The sequence below is a fragment of the Schistocerca americana genome, chromosome 6 (genome assembly GCF_021461395.2).
Source record: "Schistocerca americana isolate TAMUIC-IGC-003095 chromosome 6, iqSchAmer2.1, whole genome shotgun sequence".
Classification (NCBI taxonomy): Eukaryota; Metazoa; Arthropoda; class Insecta; order Orthoptera; family Acrididae; genus Schistocerca; species Schistocerca americana.
The window spans coordinates 367530278-367547587 of record NC_060124.1 but is presented as its reverse complement, the minus strand read 5'-3'; positions in this window follow the sequence as shown (position 1 = coordinate 367547587).

Sequence of the window (17310 nt, the reverse complement as noted above, 5' to 3'; positions counted from 1 at the left end):
TGTCATGATTATCACCTCGAAAAAAAGTCAAGCTTCGACTATGAAAGTTAATGGTAGCGTTATTCAGCAATCGTTGCACACGTGCTTCCTGAAGATGGACGACCTGGTGGATACATCTGCTGTCTCTGAGTTGTCCTCGGCAAGCAGTGGCTTCTTCCCCGACTGGCCCCCTTGACGATTAATTATTGTTATTGCTCACCATCTCATTTTCATTTATTCATTTTCCTGATTATGCCTATTACTGTAAATCAAAGATACCGTTCCAACAGTACCATCCGGCCGCCGTATCGTCCTCAGCCCGTAGGCGTCACCGGATGCGGATGCTGCGGGGTATGTGGTCAGCACACCGCTCTCTCGGCCGCTGTCGTTTTCCGTGACCGGTGTCGCTACTTTTAACAGCGCTCGGCAGACCCAGACGATGACCTATCCAAGTGCCAGCCAAGCCCGAAAGAGCTTAGCTTCGGTTATTTGACGGGAGCAGGTGGTACCACTGCGGCAAGGCCATTGGCCAATTAAAGAACAAAGTGGTTTAGATTTTTGCTGCAATTCTTTCGACATTACGTGCTGTAGGATGACGCATAAGATGAAAGTCACTTGAAAGGACGAGTTACACAACTCGTTAAAAAACTATAAGACAATTTTATTTATTGTACATTTGGAGGACAGATTCTATACAATGCTACTCGATTATCCCATCATAATACAAATATTTAACGGGAGATATGGAACAGTAATGGCCGACTAGGAAACGACGCAATCCATCGACGTAAGTTGACAAAATGGCTGTGTTCATTGATTTCAGATGCGTAAAATGAGTCAGAGCCGCAATAATTTCAGGAAGAACCCCGTCTCTATAGTCAGAGTCGCCGATGCACGCTTAAGGGGGGTCTCTCCCAAGGGTAGTCGCCAGTTCGAATCCTGGTGGTGAAAGAAATGGAGAGTAGAGGTTATGTTCTCATGTTGATTGTGATCCATCTGCCGGAGGGGTCGTTAATAGAGTCCTACATGACCGAGTAAGTGAGCACAAAATGTGAGATGGAGCGAATACACCATAAGTCGATTGGTTGCCGGCACTGATTTTTGTGGCCTGTCATAAAAATCATGGCCGAATCTTACGCAATGTTTGACTCCAAAGACGCTAAACATGTCTTTATCCGTGCACGACCACATCCAGCACGGGTTTCTCATTCGTGGTACGTGCGTCTGCACTCATGCAGTGTGAGGAAGCCAGTGCAGTAACAAGTAAGACTGAAACCAATGTGTACATATTGAAGAAACGGGAGGCTCTAAAAAACAGAATATGAAACAATTTTTTTAGCTGTAGATGATACCAGCAAGTCTACTGGGTATGTATGGTGCGTAAACTACCCTACGAATTATTTAATGAAACAGTCGGAAGAAATCCTACACAGCCAAAGCTACTTTATGGATATCGACAGTAATAAAGAAATAGTAAAACAGCAGAGTGTGTTCCAATGCGTGCTGAAGATATGAGATACTTGAATGGTGTTTCTGGCGAAGGTTTCAAAGAAGCAGGCCAAGATTTATCAAATCTTGGTGCGCATTACGAAGAATTCTGGTTTCAAATGCTATGCCAAATCCCGCTACTGTACGTAGACAGCCTGATGCAACTGGAAATAGCCGTCTGTGATTACAGAAATCATTAATAAAACATGTGCTGTGAGAGCTGGTATGTGGGCTGATTAATACAATCGGGTACATTATTTGACGCTTGCAGTATTTTACCCAAACAGAGATTGGGGTGTTATGAATAATGTTTACTTATAACTAAACCACCAGAAGTTAAGTAAGAAGTAAATATTATGAAGGAAATTGAAAACAGGATGGCTGTTTGGAACATTCCACTATACATGTTGCATAATTGTGCTTTTGTAGACAACCTTGTAGGTAGGCCAACCGCAGCTATGAGTAGTCTTCACCAGAAGATGGGGCTTTTAGTGCCACGACACCGGTGGTGCTCCAATAACAAAGGACTAAACACAGCTGAAATGGTTATTAATGCCCAAGGAGAATTATGCTTTTGTCTTCAGCCAGGGTGCTAATATAATGAACGCTTTGTAAAATTACGAAAGACACCCTTATTCTGCTTACTGCATGAGTAGATCACTTAGCCAGACTTTCGACGAAGAGAGAGACGGTGGATTTGTGCAGTGAGGCGAGGCAAGCAGAGTCATATGGGGCCGGACGACAGGGGTTCGGATATCCTTTGAACAGGCACGTCCTAACTGGTCAAACACAGATCTCTGCAGTTCACTAATCGTTCACTCGGCGGGCCCCTTTGTGTTATTCGAGAGGAGTGGCTACGTGCCGGAACCCTTCCTTCATCATCATAAATCACAAAAGTGAGAACACGCTATATACTCTTGTATTCATAACAACCTGCAGTCATCACATACACTTGAGAAACAACTCTCTCGCACTGGGTGTAAAGGGACGATTGTGTGCGGAGGATGAAACCCCTTTCCCCACAATTGGCTGAACCTGTCCGTCCGGACCTCCGAGCCAACAACGCCGTTGGCATTCTTTCTTTCCTTTTTTCGATACTGAAGTTTTTGAAAGGCTACCAGCTGGTGAAGCTGACAAATTGCTTGTCCCCTATTCGCCTTTGTCAATCTATGCAGTACTTCAGTCGATGATAAAAATTTCTAAGCTTTTTCATTTCTGTGAAGAAATATTTTCTGGGCTGATGCTTCGTTTCTTCTCCTCTTATACCCCAGACGTTCTCTTTTCAATATTCGTTTTATACCTGTCTCGTCTGCGAATGGAATGCAGTGGACTTGGTTCACCCCCGATGCCGAGGGCACTAAACGCGGCGAAGGGCGCCCTTCGGACAAAGCTACGGCCGGGAGGGTTCTTTAAAGGGCCCGTAAAACCCTCTGCCACTGCTAAGCTCAAGAATTTATGTGGTCCAACAGAATCTTCCGCGATCCCAGGCTTTGCCGCTGACTGGGGTCTATTGATTCGTGAGCTCACGGTTCGGTTTCCAGCAACCCCGGACACAAAAGCGCAGGCTGAGTTTGACGTACTAGCTATTTCTAGCTTTAGAGACACTTGAAGATTATTGTACAATGCGCATTAATAACTCATTTTGTAAACTTTCTATAAAAAAATTGTCTGCATGACAGAAAACTGAACATGTTGATTTCAAAAAGTTTCTCCTAATGTAAGGTATATTTCAGATATCGTATTCAACTGCTGAGCAAAATTGAGTGTTGATTGGCCTCTATGTTGCGCATGTGAACAGTGACGTGAAACAAAACTTTTAACTTCACGAAAAGCAGCCGCGCGGGATTAGCCGAGTGGTCTCAGGCGCTGCAGTCATGGACTGTGCGGCTGGTCCCGGCGGAGGTTCGAGTCCTCCCTCGGGCATGGGTGTGTGTGTTTGTCCTTAGGATAATTTAGGTTAAGTGGTGTTTAAGCTAAGGGACTAGTGACCTTAGCAGTTAAGTCCCATAAGATTTCACACACATTTGAACGTTTTTTTTTCACGAAATTCAAAATGTGAAGTAAATAAAATGAATCTAATTACATGCCAAAACAAATAAATTGCGTACTCAGTGAAAATAACAAACTCAGTACTTACGTACACTATGAACGTTGCATGATATGAAGCTCAAAGTTTGACTTGCAATATCCACAAAAAGAAATTACTGCTCTACTCGTAAGCAAATAACTATTTGAAATTACCAATACTGCTCACTGAAAATCCATCTGCTTGTTAGTAAGACAACTGACAATCCCGACTACACACCGTTTTTTCAAGAATGCAGGGTGAGATCTGTCCTGAAATAAAAGTGACTTATCTCTTGTTCAACATGCTGTGTAATTTACTGACGTTCTCGAAAGCATATACAGACCAGCAGCTAAAGATAAATAATCTACTCTAATTTTTTTGCATGTGGGAAACAGTCAGTTGCTACGTGTAGTGTAAGGTGCAATTCACACACGACACAACGTTAAAACCTTATTATGAATAATGGAGATGGGATTTATTTTAAAGAAGATCGTTTTCAAGAACTCTGATTGTTGACTAAAAGATTGCACAACATAAGAAGATTCTAACAATTAAAAAATTCTCTCGTTACAAAGAAGTTACAATCACACCTTTAAAATTCCTCCAAGATCTTCTCTATTAGTATGAAGGACTAGAAAGTATTATAAATGAGTTTCATCTCCATAATAAAGTATTCCACATAGCTGCTCCCAGGTTTCACAGAAAACATACCTCATTTTTTGAAAAACTCAACTGCATGTTACCATGCCTAAAACAAGGATATACCAGCGGTGCAAAACTGACAAATCAGCAAGCCAACCACAGACAAAACTAAACACAGAGTCAAGGATTATATTCACTACTCACGCAGTGCGCTCATACACCTTTGTCTGTTGATTGATAGTTGATGAACAGCTACTTCCACTTTAATTGCTACAGTTCTATACGTAAATAGTAAATAGTAAAAAAGGTATGTTACCCTTACAGTTTAAGAATTCATGAGCTAGAAAGGCAGATCCGAAATTAGTTTCGCAGCCACTACTGAGAGTTAATAAGATTCATACTAATTTTCGTATATTAACGCTTATAATAGCAAGAGAGTTCGTGTTAGCACGTTGTTATGTAGAACAAAATTTACCGCATGATTTTATCGTGCAGACCTGGAGAATTTATACGCGTTATGTTGCCACCAGTCACATTACATACTGTACATGTTACATTTCAGCTGAGAACACAGCAACGTGGTTTGAGCATGTTTTACCCATCTTTAAGAGTGTCTGCATGTCCAAGATAGAAGCAGCACTGTGCTGTAACTAGCACCACACTCTTGTCACTTCACCGCTTCTGCTCGCCGAAATCCGTCCCACGTGACGGGAGTGCTTCGTTATCAAACCTCCAGTTATTTCTTTGAAATTGCTGTGCGCGACTTTTCGTCGTTATCTGAGTTATTCAACAAAAGTATACCATATTCTCCCAATGAAAGAGTGCGTATAGTTGAAACTCAAGTCCATACTGGTTCATATGAGATCAGAGGAAATTTTCGTGAACAATTCTCGAATTACTATATTTCTGCAAGAACCAGCGAGAAATTGACAACAAATTGGCCGTCCAGTTCCGATGTCTATTTCGAAATGTAAGCGTAAGTCTAGGACTATCGTTTCGCAACTGCTCAAGTTGCGAGCACTCCGCGCTTCCTTCAGCGTTACAAAACCACTCAGTACACTCAAAATTAGATCCAAACACGAAATAACTACAAGCAACAAATCGACTGGAGTTGCGGAGTTTTTATTAGGAAATAGTTCATACCTATATTTCTAAGAGATACACGTGGAAGGCTGCACTTGGAATTTACGGACGAATATTACCTTTGAAAACACATCGTAATGAATGTTATTTCTCCAGTTTTCCGTGAGTATTACAACAAAACATGTGTACTACACAAAAAAGTGTAAAGTGAGGTGTGTTGTTTCTCAATCACCTGCGTGTGGATGGGAAACAACACGCATTACTTTACACTTTTCTTTGTTCACCTCTGTGTGAAGTAGACTTGAAAAACGTAAGTCCAGTACAGTACTGCGTGAGTCTGCTGTTTCTTAAATAAGCTTGTGGAATATACTGTCCACAGATTTGCAAAGTTGTCGATCGCTGTGGACTTATTTTTAAGGTCAATAATGTTTTGTTATTATGTTATTCGGTTTAGAATCAACTACTTGCTTTAGTTTAAAATCTTAAGTTTTATTTTGCCTATCTGGGTACTGGTTTTGGTACCATGTACCATTATCAGGCCGTCCTATAATCATAAAATTAGAGTACATTGCTAAGATAATTCTTTAAGGAACAGTTATAAAATATTTTTGCTCTATGATAGCAAACACGTAGTGTAAACAGCAACCTTAAAATTTACACCGAGTCTTTCCACCGGCATGCGGTGATCATGTTCACTTCCCAAGTAGGTGTGTCATATATCACTAGTAAAGGTCAACACTACGTTTAAATAGATGCAAATCGTAACCAGATGTGAAAAGTGCACCCCCCCCCCCCCCCCCCTTTGTACAGACTGTCTTTTTTCCTTCCGAAAAACGAGTCACAATGTAAAAGATATCTAAAGAATAAAATAAAATATAAAATATAATAAGATAAATAATAAAACAAAGAAAAAAAGTCCACTGTACTAACATTAACAATCAAATAACAAACCTGGGTTGCTATGCTTCGATTCACCGTTTGTATACTGTGTAGCCAACGGCCTTGCCGCAGTGGTATCATCACATCACCGAATTTAAGCGCTTTCGGGCTTGGCCAGCACTTGGATGGGTTACCATCCGGATCCGTCGAGTGCTGTTGGTAAGAGGGGTGCACTCAGTCATTTTGACTGAGAAGTAGAACCACCGGACACGGAAACTGACAACAGCCAGGAGAGCGGTCTGCTGACCACAGGCCCATCCGTATCCGCTTCCGGTGAAGCCTAAGGGTAACTTAGAATGACCCGGCGGCCGCTCGGAACCGGTGGGCCTTCAAGGGGTGTACGGACGGTGTTCGTTTTTCTTTGTATACTGTGTATACCACTATAAAATGTCAATCTGACCATGAATCTCTTAATCGACAATGTGTTGGACATAATAATAGCGTCACATACCGAAATAAAAATTATTTCTATTGAGAAAATAACCGGTATCCAGAGGGAATAGTGACACAGTGTGATTATGTATTACTCTGCAACTGTCAGTTGGCGGTCTTTGACCGCATTTCCAGATCCCTGTTTATCCCGGCAGTGTCCGTGAGAACGCTAGGGCTCTCGTTGGCGCCGCATCGCGCTTCCTACACGCCTTATCGCACTTCATCAACCCGCCATTGCCATGATTTACGTAACGTACACTCCAGAGGGGCTGCGTAGATGAGCTTTGGTGTTAGGAGAAAACCACAAACGCTACATCAAACAGCTGTGCCGTGATGTACATTGGTATTTACACAGTCCATTCACATTAATATGACCACCGGCTATGTTCGACATCAGTGTGCAATTGCCGCCCACAGAGGTCAGTTGGTAGCACTAGCAGTGGAGGCCATATAAAGTGTTTCGGGAGAAAGCGGAAAATAGTGCAGTCGTTGTCGTAATGCGGACACGGAGCGATTTATCTGAAGTCTAAAAGGGCATGATAATTGGCTTTCGAGCCAAGGGTGGAAGCATTATCAAAGAATCTAAGTTTTCAAATTGTTTCCGTGCTGCTGTGATTAAAGAATACCGGGTATGGCAACATAACAGTATCCAAAATCACAACTGAGGCAATTGTAATGTACCAAGGGCATAGCTCACAAGGATGAATGTCGGCTTTGGATATGTGTACGGGCGAATAGGCGTGAATAAGTGACTACCCAGATGAACCAGAGGGCTACCAACAGTCTCTCCTCAGCGTATGTTCAGTGAATGTTGCCGCATATGGGCCTTCACGGTAGGTTCCTGGTTCATGCACTGATGCAGACTACTGTTCATCAGCAACGAATGGCTGGAATTTCACTCCAACGACTGGATATCCACTGAGTGGCGACAGGTGGCCTTTTCAAATAAATCACGTCCTATGCTCCATCGGACAGATGGTCGTTGGTGTTTGCAGAGTGAAATGTCTGAAAACAAACACTCTGCAATGATTGTCAGAAGTGGAACCTTTCATGGCTTTGTGTGGCTGATCTCGGCACTCTGGAAGGCTCAGTGGATCAACACATCTACGCATCTATCCTTGGAGACCACGTCCACACCTACATGCAGTTTGTTTTTCCTTGGCACGATGTCATCTACCAGCAGGATAATGCAACGTGTCACACAGCTCGCAGTGTATGTGCGCAGTTCGAAGAGCACCAGGGTCACTTTACCATAGCACCTAGTCAATCGAAGATCTGCGGGACCACCTCGATGCTATTCGTGCCATGGATCCTCAGCCGAGAAACGCAGTGCAGCTGACCACAGCACTGGAGTCAGCATGAGCCACATCCCCGCCGGTACCTTCTAGAACCTCGCTGACTCTCTTCCTGCACGTCTCGCAGCCGTCCGGGTTGCAGAAGGTGATTATTCAGGCTTTTGACAGGTGAACACATTAATGTGACTGGACAGTGTAAATCCAGTACTTATGCTCTAATCCTGGTAGGACTGTATGGCTAAAAGTGAAGAAAGCACTTTTCGTCCATGGTTCTCTTGCGCATTTGCAAGTTAAAACAGCAACTCACATGCATCTGAAACATCGTCGCAACCCTCATCTTTAAATCAATCTTTTTCGTCAATCAGTTATAACATTCTAAACAGTGGGGTAGATTAGGCTAAATACCATGCGTTTGCTTCTCACAATATTGTACACGCTGTGTCGTGGAGGGAAGGAAAGGAGGAGCTGAGGGGAGGACGAAAGGAAGATGCAGAGTAAGAGGTACGGGGGAAGAGGAAACAGATAAAATTTGGCAGGTATGGTTTAGTCAAAGATAAAACGCTATTTTTGCTTTTAGACGTCTTTTATATTGTGACTCCCTCTTCAGAAACAAAACTTCGTGTACGTAGGGGGTTTTCGTATCAGTGCTGGCCACAAGTTGCATCTTCTCTTATTTAGGGCGTACCAATGACCTTTACTTGTAGTTTATGACACCCCCTCTTTGGAACTGCACATGACGTCTGCATGTCAGGCGCAAGACTCTGTTTATATTAAGGGTGTCAAATAAGACTTAAAAAATTTTCAAACTCATAGTGATTTATCAATTTAACATAAAACCGTTTTTTTTTCTTTTTTTTTTTTTTTTTGCTGCCATATTACAGAAAAATACATCTTCATGCCAAATTCGCTGCAGCATGTCAGGCATGACGTGTTCAGTTGCAAGGTGGATTCTAGCTCTGAGCTCCGGTAGCTCTGTGACCTAGAGTGTTATCAGATCTTTTGTATTCCAACACATCTAGGAACGGGAGACTGACATCACTCTCAACCTCGGTGGCTAAAAATCCGCAGCTAGACCACGAGCTGCGGATTTTTAGCCGCCGAGGTTGAGAGTGATGTCAGTCTCCCGTTCCTAGATGTGTTGGAATACAGAAGATCTGATAACACTCTAGCTCACAGAGCCGACCAACACAAAAAGGCATTTAGATGCCACTTCCCACCACCACCCAGCTCAGAAGCAAAGAGTGCTCAACACTCTGTCTTCACGTGCCCTCTGTATGAGCTATGAAGACTGTGGTGTCACCGCCAGACACCACACTTGCTAGGTGGTAGCTTTAAATCGGCCGCGGTCCATTAGTACATGTCGGACCCGCGTGTCGCCACTGTCAGTGATCGCAGACCGAGCGCCACCACACGGCAGGTCTCGAGAGACTTACTAGCACTCGCCCCAGTTGTACGGACGACGTAGCTAGCGATGCACACTGACGAAGCCTCGCTCATTTGCAGAGCAGATAGAATAGCCTTCAGCTAAGTCAATGGCTACGATCTAGCAAGGCGCCATAGCAATTGATAGTTATCGTATGAAGCATGTCTCATCAAGAACGATGTATACGAATGATGGATTAAAGTTAAGTATTCCAGAAGCTACGTACTTTTCTTTATAGCATTCATTACGTATCCTGTTTCAGAGCTCACGCCAATCTGCGTGAGCTTAACGCGTGCCTTTCGGCTACTTCCGAGTGGCGTGGCTGTCTTGTTACGCCACAACAAAGACAACCTGGAATCGGAGTTGGATTTTTTAAAGAGGACAATGAAGGCAAATGGCTAAGGTAGTTGTCCAATCGACAGGGCTTTTAGGCGGAATATTAATGACGCTAATAATAATGACGAGGAAGCGCCTTCTCACTCCGTTAGGTTACCGTTCGTTTCTGCGTTCAAAATGGTTCAAATGGCTCTGAGCACTATGGGGCTCAACTTCTGAGGTCATTGGTCCCCTAGAACTTAGAACTAGTTAAACCTAACTAACCTAAGGACATCACACACATCCATGCCCGAGGCAGGATTCGAACCTGCGACCGTAGCGGTCTCGCGGTTCCATACTGCAGCGCCTAGAACCGCACGGCCACTTCGGCCGGCTTCGTTTCTGGGGTCACTGACTGCATAAACAGAATTCTGAAGAGAAATTGTATCCAGACATCTTTCTTTAGGCAAAACAAAATAAAAGATTACGGATGCACCTGATTAGCTCCATAATGCAGGCGTCTATCAAGTGATACGTGGCTGAGTCAAAGTGTATAGAAGCGAAATGGGAAGAACTGTTAAAGAACGCATCAAGGAACACGAACGCCACATGCGGCTAAAACAACGTGTAAAATCGGCAGTAGCAGAACGTAACGGGAACTGTGGCTCTGCCGTTGAGTTTAATAACGTACGTTTGCTGGCTGAGGAAACCAACACTTATAGAAGGCCGCGCGGAGTGACCGCGTGGTTAGAGGCGCCATGTCACGGACTGCGTGGGCCCTCCCGCCGGAGGTTCGAGTCCTCCCTCCGGCACGGGTGTGTGTGTGTGTGTGTGTGTGTGTGTGTTGTTCTTAGTGTAAGTTAGTTTAAGGTAGTTTAAGAAGTGTGTAAGTCTAGGGCTCGATGACCTCAGCAGTTCGGTCCCTTAGGAATTCACACACACATTTATAGAAAAAGGTCCGAGAAGCGAAATGCATGTAATTTCAATAGAGGAGACGGCTACAGGCTTCCGGCATCGTGGCTCCTCGCCATCAACGAAGTTAATATGCGGCCGCAATGTGTGAGTAATACAAACAACGCGCTGCAAGTCACCTCGGCAGACAATAATATTTTGGGTAAACATTCCCCCTCTCTTGCTCTGTCCGTTTCGGATCTAGCCAATGATGAGTCGCAACCAATAGCAGTAGGATTAATTTCAACCAATAACCCTTCTCCAGCGGAAGTGTGGAATAGTGCCTTTCTATCCAATGACGACGGACCACCAACTATATCCGTAAGAGTTTAGCCAATAACGCCCCTTCTTTCGCATCATCGCGGGAATATTAGCCTATGACGATGGCCCACCCATGGTACCCACAAGAATTTTAACAGGTACTCCTACTTCTCCTGCACAAACTTGGGAAAACTCCCCTTTATAAGAGAACGCCACACTGGTCTCTGACAGTGTTCTAGCAACCAGCAGAGGGTCGAAACGTCGATTAGTTTAGAAGGATATATGACGCGGTATAACAAGCCAGAAGACTTTAACTTTGAGTCTGCGTAAGTCTGCACGAATTTTGAAATTCCTTTTTTGTGAGGTCCTGTGTTTTAAGGTTACACTATATAGAATGCGTTTGCTGTCATAGTGAAAAAATGTTTTATAAATCTTTATTAAAATTATTTTAGTTACGTACAGTAATTTCTGGATCATACGATGGTCTGATGATGGTAGTTGGTACTGAAACTGGTAGCCAGAGAGAAGAATAAAAGTTACTACCGTGGACAAAAGCAATTTTCTTTTTTTCCTGATTGTATTCGTCGCCGTTCCAGCTGACAGTATGTAGGGAAATGTGATACGTTGCTCCGTTTAATTTACCATCCTGTTAGTGTAGTAGCAGTCCCCTCTCGATGGGCCTATTTTAAAGCGAACATGCTAAAACACTGAATGAACTGAGCGATGTGGCGCAATGCTCAGGTCAGTGGACTCGGTTCCTACTCATATTGAAGTGTGCCATGGCTTCGCTAAACAGATTTATGCCAAAGCCGGTATGGTTCCTCTGGAAAGAAAACAGCCTAGTGTGTCGATTCGTCTCTTTTCTCTTGGAACCGTCTCGTTTTATTTTGTTTCTTTCAAAATTCCTACTGTTCTGAAAGTCGTTTTGAGGACGCTCAAATGTCCCGCATTTTTGTGATTCCGCTCGTGTAAAGTGCTTTACGCCACCAGATGTCTGATTTGCAATCTACTGCGCAAGTACGTATGCTAGGATGCGCCACTTCTACAACTTGACTACAACCTTCGTTTATTTGCTGTTAATACTTCGCACTGTTGTTAGAATCCATTCATGTTATATTTTCGATTGGTTTAGGCAGAAATAATTCAGTTTACGTTGTGGTAACCATTCTGAATACGTTTTATTGGATACGTAACAATTTTAAATCTGTGCTGAAAGACATGATTCATTTGGTGGAGTTTTGTCTGGCAATTCCAGGATCAAATGCTGCTGTGGAACGAGCGTTTTCCCAAGGGAACTCTTTGTGGTCCGATGAAAAAACGGGAAGAATTAAAGTTGAATTAGTGGAGGCCTTGCTCATTTTCAAAACACACTTCAATGGAGCATCTGCCTTTTATTGCAAAGTATGAAAATAAAATGCACTGCTTGATACAATACATAAAAGTAAAAGGTACGTCATTTGGGATCATCTGTGTGCACGATACAAGGGTATACTTCCATGCCCATTTAGTTTTCAAAAAAATGGTTCAAATGGCTCTGAGCACTATGGGACTCAAATGCTGAGGTCATTAGTCCCCTAGAACTTAGAAATAGTTAAACCTAACTAACCTAAGGACATCACAAACATCCATGCCCGAGGCAGGATTCGAACCTGCGACCGTAGCGGTCTTGCGGTTCCGGACTGCAGCGCCTTTAACCGCACGGCTACTTTTTTTTTTTTTTTTTTTTTTTTACAATTACCTAAACAACAGATCTCTGTCTGAAATTTTTTTTTTACTTAAATGTCATACATCTATACAAATATATAAATAAGATTTACATACAAGTTAAATGAAAGTGAAAACAAAAAATAAAAATTCGTATTCCAAGCGGATTTTTTTATCTTTTTTCTTTTGGGAGCAGGAAGGCAGGGTAAACAGACAATCTTTATTCGTACAATTGTACTATCTTAGGGATAAGAAAAGGATCGAGACAGCAAAAACAAAGCAAAAACAATTTGGAAACCAGAAAATCAACGTAAAGGCCGCCCTTTTTTTTGTGTGTGTAACATGAATAAAGTAAATGACAATCCTAGTCACGGGCGGGAGTGAAAATGAAGTTATCATCTGCATCACAATCCCTGCAGCCCACGGTGTCGCATTATAAATCTGGCAGACAGCCATATAATCTTGACCATTTCTGCCTTTGTGGGCGGCATACATTTATTTATTTCTCCTGCGTCGACCATGTAGGGGCCAGTTTTCTTCTCAGTGTGCTGTATGCCAATATAACGGAACCGCGCAGTATTGTCTCTAGTCGTTCTGCTGCAGGAGTCTTCTCAGTTCTGGGACACCCCAGCTGTCGGGCGGATTGTGAAAAACACTTCCTAAAAAATTGGAAAAGTAAGTCCTGTATTTCGTATGACTCCGTATGAGCTCGTGTTGTTCTTGTAAATACATCCAATAATCCGTCACGGACTTAATATCGTACGAATACAAATATTTCGTCGCATGTCCAGCGATCCAATTGACCGCATACGTCTTTTGTTTGGGAAAATAGGTCTTGTCCGGTAGAAAAAGTACATCCGATGTGATTTCTGTGTAGTTAGTGCGCCGAAGGAAGGCCAATATTCGACGGGTCAGCATCCAGACGTCCCTCGCTGCGCCACACACTAAACCATGTTCTTCCGTTGCTAACAGGCCACAGTTTGTGCAAAGAGGAGAATCGACCATATGAATTGTATGTAATCGACTCCTGGTCACAAGTTTACGGTTTATAAGAATGTACCACATCGATCTCGCTGCTGTTGACAGTAATGGAGTATGCACTGCACACCAAATGTGGTTCCACGTTCTCGACGGGTATTTGAATTCCATTACGTTGCGGGCATGGTGATCCATCAAGCACCTATAGATCTCCCGAGTCGTGGGTATTCTCGTCGAAGGTACTTTCAGACGAACATAACTGTAATCAACAAGAAATGAGGCAATGTGTGCAAGAGAAGGCGAAATATTGCCCACCGCAATAGGGGTTCGTACGAAGGCGGAACAAGTACTTCTATCAGAGCTGACGTTATGGTGTGCATTCGTTGTTGCCAATTTCGTATCATCGCTCGCATGTAAAGCGCCAGAGCTTTGTTTCGCACGTTTGTGAGGTTGAGGCCACCGTTCCGGAATTGTAGCGTTAACGTGTCTTATGTGATCTTAAACAACATCCCAGTACTAACATAGTAACCAAAGGCAGCCATGAGGCGGTCTGCAATACCCTTCGGTATTGGTAGGATCTGCGCTAAATGGGGCAGTCGTGACGCTATGTGAAGGTTAGTGTATGCCACACGCTGGATCATGTCAAAGGCTCTCAGTGAGTTGTTCCGTATCACCAGACGAACATTTTGCAGAAGCCGCCGAGAACTCGCCGCCGCTGACCGCCGTAGTGAACGGGTAAATGTGATCCCCAGACATCTCAGCGATTCCACCGTTTGAAACGGTCCCGGTATGTCTTCCAGACCCCGTCCAGTGTGCATAATTTTGGATTTCGCCATGTTAATGACACTGCCTGCTGCCGTCCCGTAAGAGTCTAGATATTCAACAGCCTGATGCACTTCATGACCTGATCTGACAAGAAGGATCAGGTCGTCAGCATATGCGCGACAAACGAAAGAGTTCTCATTAAGCGCTATCCCAGTAAGTGAGCGCCTCATAACACACATCAGCGGCTCAAGCGCTATCGCAAACAGCATCATGGAGAGTGGGCACCCTTGTCGGACGGAGCTGTTAATAGGGACCGAGCCCGCTTCCCGACCGTTTACAATCACCTTCGATGTAGCCCCTCGTATTAGCCTCATAATGATGGAGATGAAAACAGGTGGAATCTCCATTCGGCTCATGACTGACGCCAAGAAGTCATGGTTTATCCTGTCGAACGCACGATCGAAGTCCACAGATATCATCGCTGCTCGCATTTTACAAGTTTCCGCAAGGGCGATAACGTCACGGCATTCACTTAACGCCGAGGAGATGTTGCTTCGCACCCCTAGGCAAGCCTGATCAGGGAATATTGTCCTAGATATCGCCAGCTTGAGACGAGACGCTAGTAGCCGTGCAAAAATGTTATAATCGGTGTTTAGCATAGTGAGAGGCCGACATTGATTAACACTGCGACTCCCCGCCATCTTCGGGATGGGAAGAAGAAAGCCCATCACAAAATCCGACGGTAGGCGCATGTTCGGACTCATCGCCTCATTGTACATCGACACCAACTGTGGCATCATCATGTCCACGAAGTCTCGATAAAACTCTAGCGTAATCCCATCTGGCCCCGGTGATTTATGGGCCGCTCCTTTTGTGAGTGCCACCTTTATATCGTCTCTGTGAGTGGCTCCATAAGCGCTGCCTTATCCGTCTCTGTCAGTGTCGTTTGCAGATGTTGCAGTATCTCTTCCCCTACCTGACGGTCCGTCGGTGTACCGGCATAGAGATGGCGGAAATGCTCTAAAAATTAATTTGCAATGTCCTGTTGTGTTGTCAGTTGACGGCCATCTAAACCGTGGAGCACTGTTACCAATGCCCGGCGGTAATGCTTATGTTCCCGCGACACATGGTGCATCGAGGTACGTTCCCCAGTGATGGTGTCAAGACATCTTGCCCGTATTGGGAAGCCACCCAGTCGTCGTCGCGTGATCGATAGGATTTGTGCCTTGACACGATGAACTTCCGCATGATGTTCTGCAGACGGCACCTGGAAGGACAGCTCACGAAGCATGGTGTAATAATAATCAAGAGTGTCTCTCTGCCATCTCGCCTTATCCCGACCATACTGTATTAGAGCTCTTCTTATTGCCGGCTTAGTGCACTCGAGCCACCATTGAAGCACGGAGGTATACGTTGGTAGACGGCGTTGACATGTGGCCCATACCTCCTCGACTCTCTGACGCCATTCGGGGTCCGCCAAAAGGGACGAATTGAGCTTCCATGTCCCGCGGCTTCTCCACACACTTTGCCTAGGGAGTGACATGGTACAAATGTAAGCCAGATGATCAGTAAATGCCGCAGGCCATCGTTCCGCGTCGACCACCTTATCCTGTAGGCCAACCGAAACATATATTCGATCGAGTCTGCTCGCCGAGTGACTGGTAAAAAAAGTATATCCCTCATGGTTCCTATGAATCATGTCCCAGGTGTCGCTTAACTCCAGATCCCGGCATAGCACATGCAATTCACGACAGGTATTGTAATGTGGTGTCTGGTCTTTTTGGGCTAAAACACAATTGAAGTCACCACCTATAATGAAATAATCGAAGCTGCCGGTAAATAAGGGCACAATCTCTTCCGAATAATATCTCGCACGCGCCCGTTTGTTGTCTGTGCCGGAAGGGGCATAAACATTGAGAATGCGAATTCCATTAACAGTTATCGCCAGTCCTCGTGCCGAAGGTAGATAAGCCAGGTCTCGGACCGGAATCCCGTCCCGGACCAATGTCGCCGTTCCACTGTCGTTGTTCGAGTGCGGCGAGGTGTAGGAGATGTATCCATGTACTTCCTGGAACTCAGGAATGTAAATTTCCTGCACCATCAGTATATCCACATCCGACGCGTATATCATGTCCCTAAACAACTGCTGTTTCACGGGCGATATAATGGTATTTACATTCACTGTCCCTATTCTGTATGCCTGGGGTCGAGTAGCTGTCATCTCCACATGATGTTAAAATGACAAAGTTTCACCGTGTCGATAGTCCCTTTGCACATCCGTCGAGGGTCGCCCGAGGAACGTGTCCCTGCGGCATTAGATTTCTTGAGATGCGGACGGATGCAAGGCCCCACCAATAGAATGGTCCGCATCGGTGATGTCGTCGTCCTGCTCATACCAGCTGATACTATTGGTGTGCTCCAAATTTTCCTGTGTGGCATTGATGTGTGACATCTGTTGTTCTTTCGCAGCTGTAGACTCCACCGCCGAAGGGGTAGCAGGCCCCTGAGCGGATGCGTCGTCTGAACGATATGACATCATTTCACTGTCCGAATTCATATGATCTGCGACATCCGAAGCTTGTGGTTCCATGTCAGACAGGTCCATAGTGTTAGACTCGTCTGGGCTCCCTAGAAGAGAAGGGAGCGTTTCCGTGCGGCGCTTTGGCGAGCGTTGTTTGCGGGCCCTAACCTCGACCTCTGGTGTTGGCGCATCTTGCACCTCCTGCGTTCCCGCCGCCGCCACAATGCCCTGGGGCCGTTCCACTTCAGCTTCCATGCCTATTGTGATACTCTCATCCTCTTTCTGCGCCACCTGTAGTGTCTGAGATTGGAGGTTGGTCGGAGCCATTCCTTCTTCAGTGGCGTCCGAAGGCGGCTCAATCAACTGCGGCGTCGGTTCGATGGGGCGCTCCGACCTCGGCGTCACCTCCCCGCGAAGTGCCGTCACGTAAGTCATCGGAAGTGACGTTGGTGTAGTCGGATTCTGG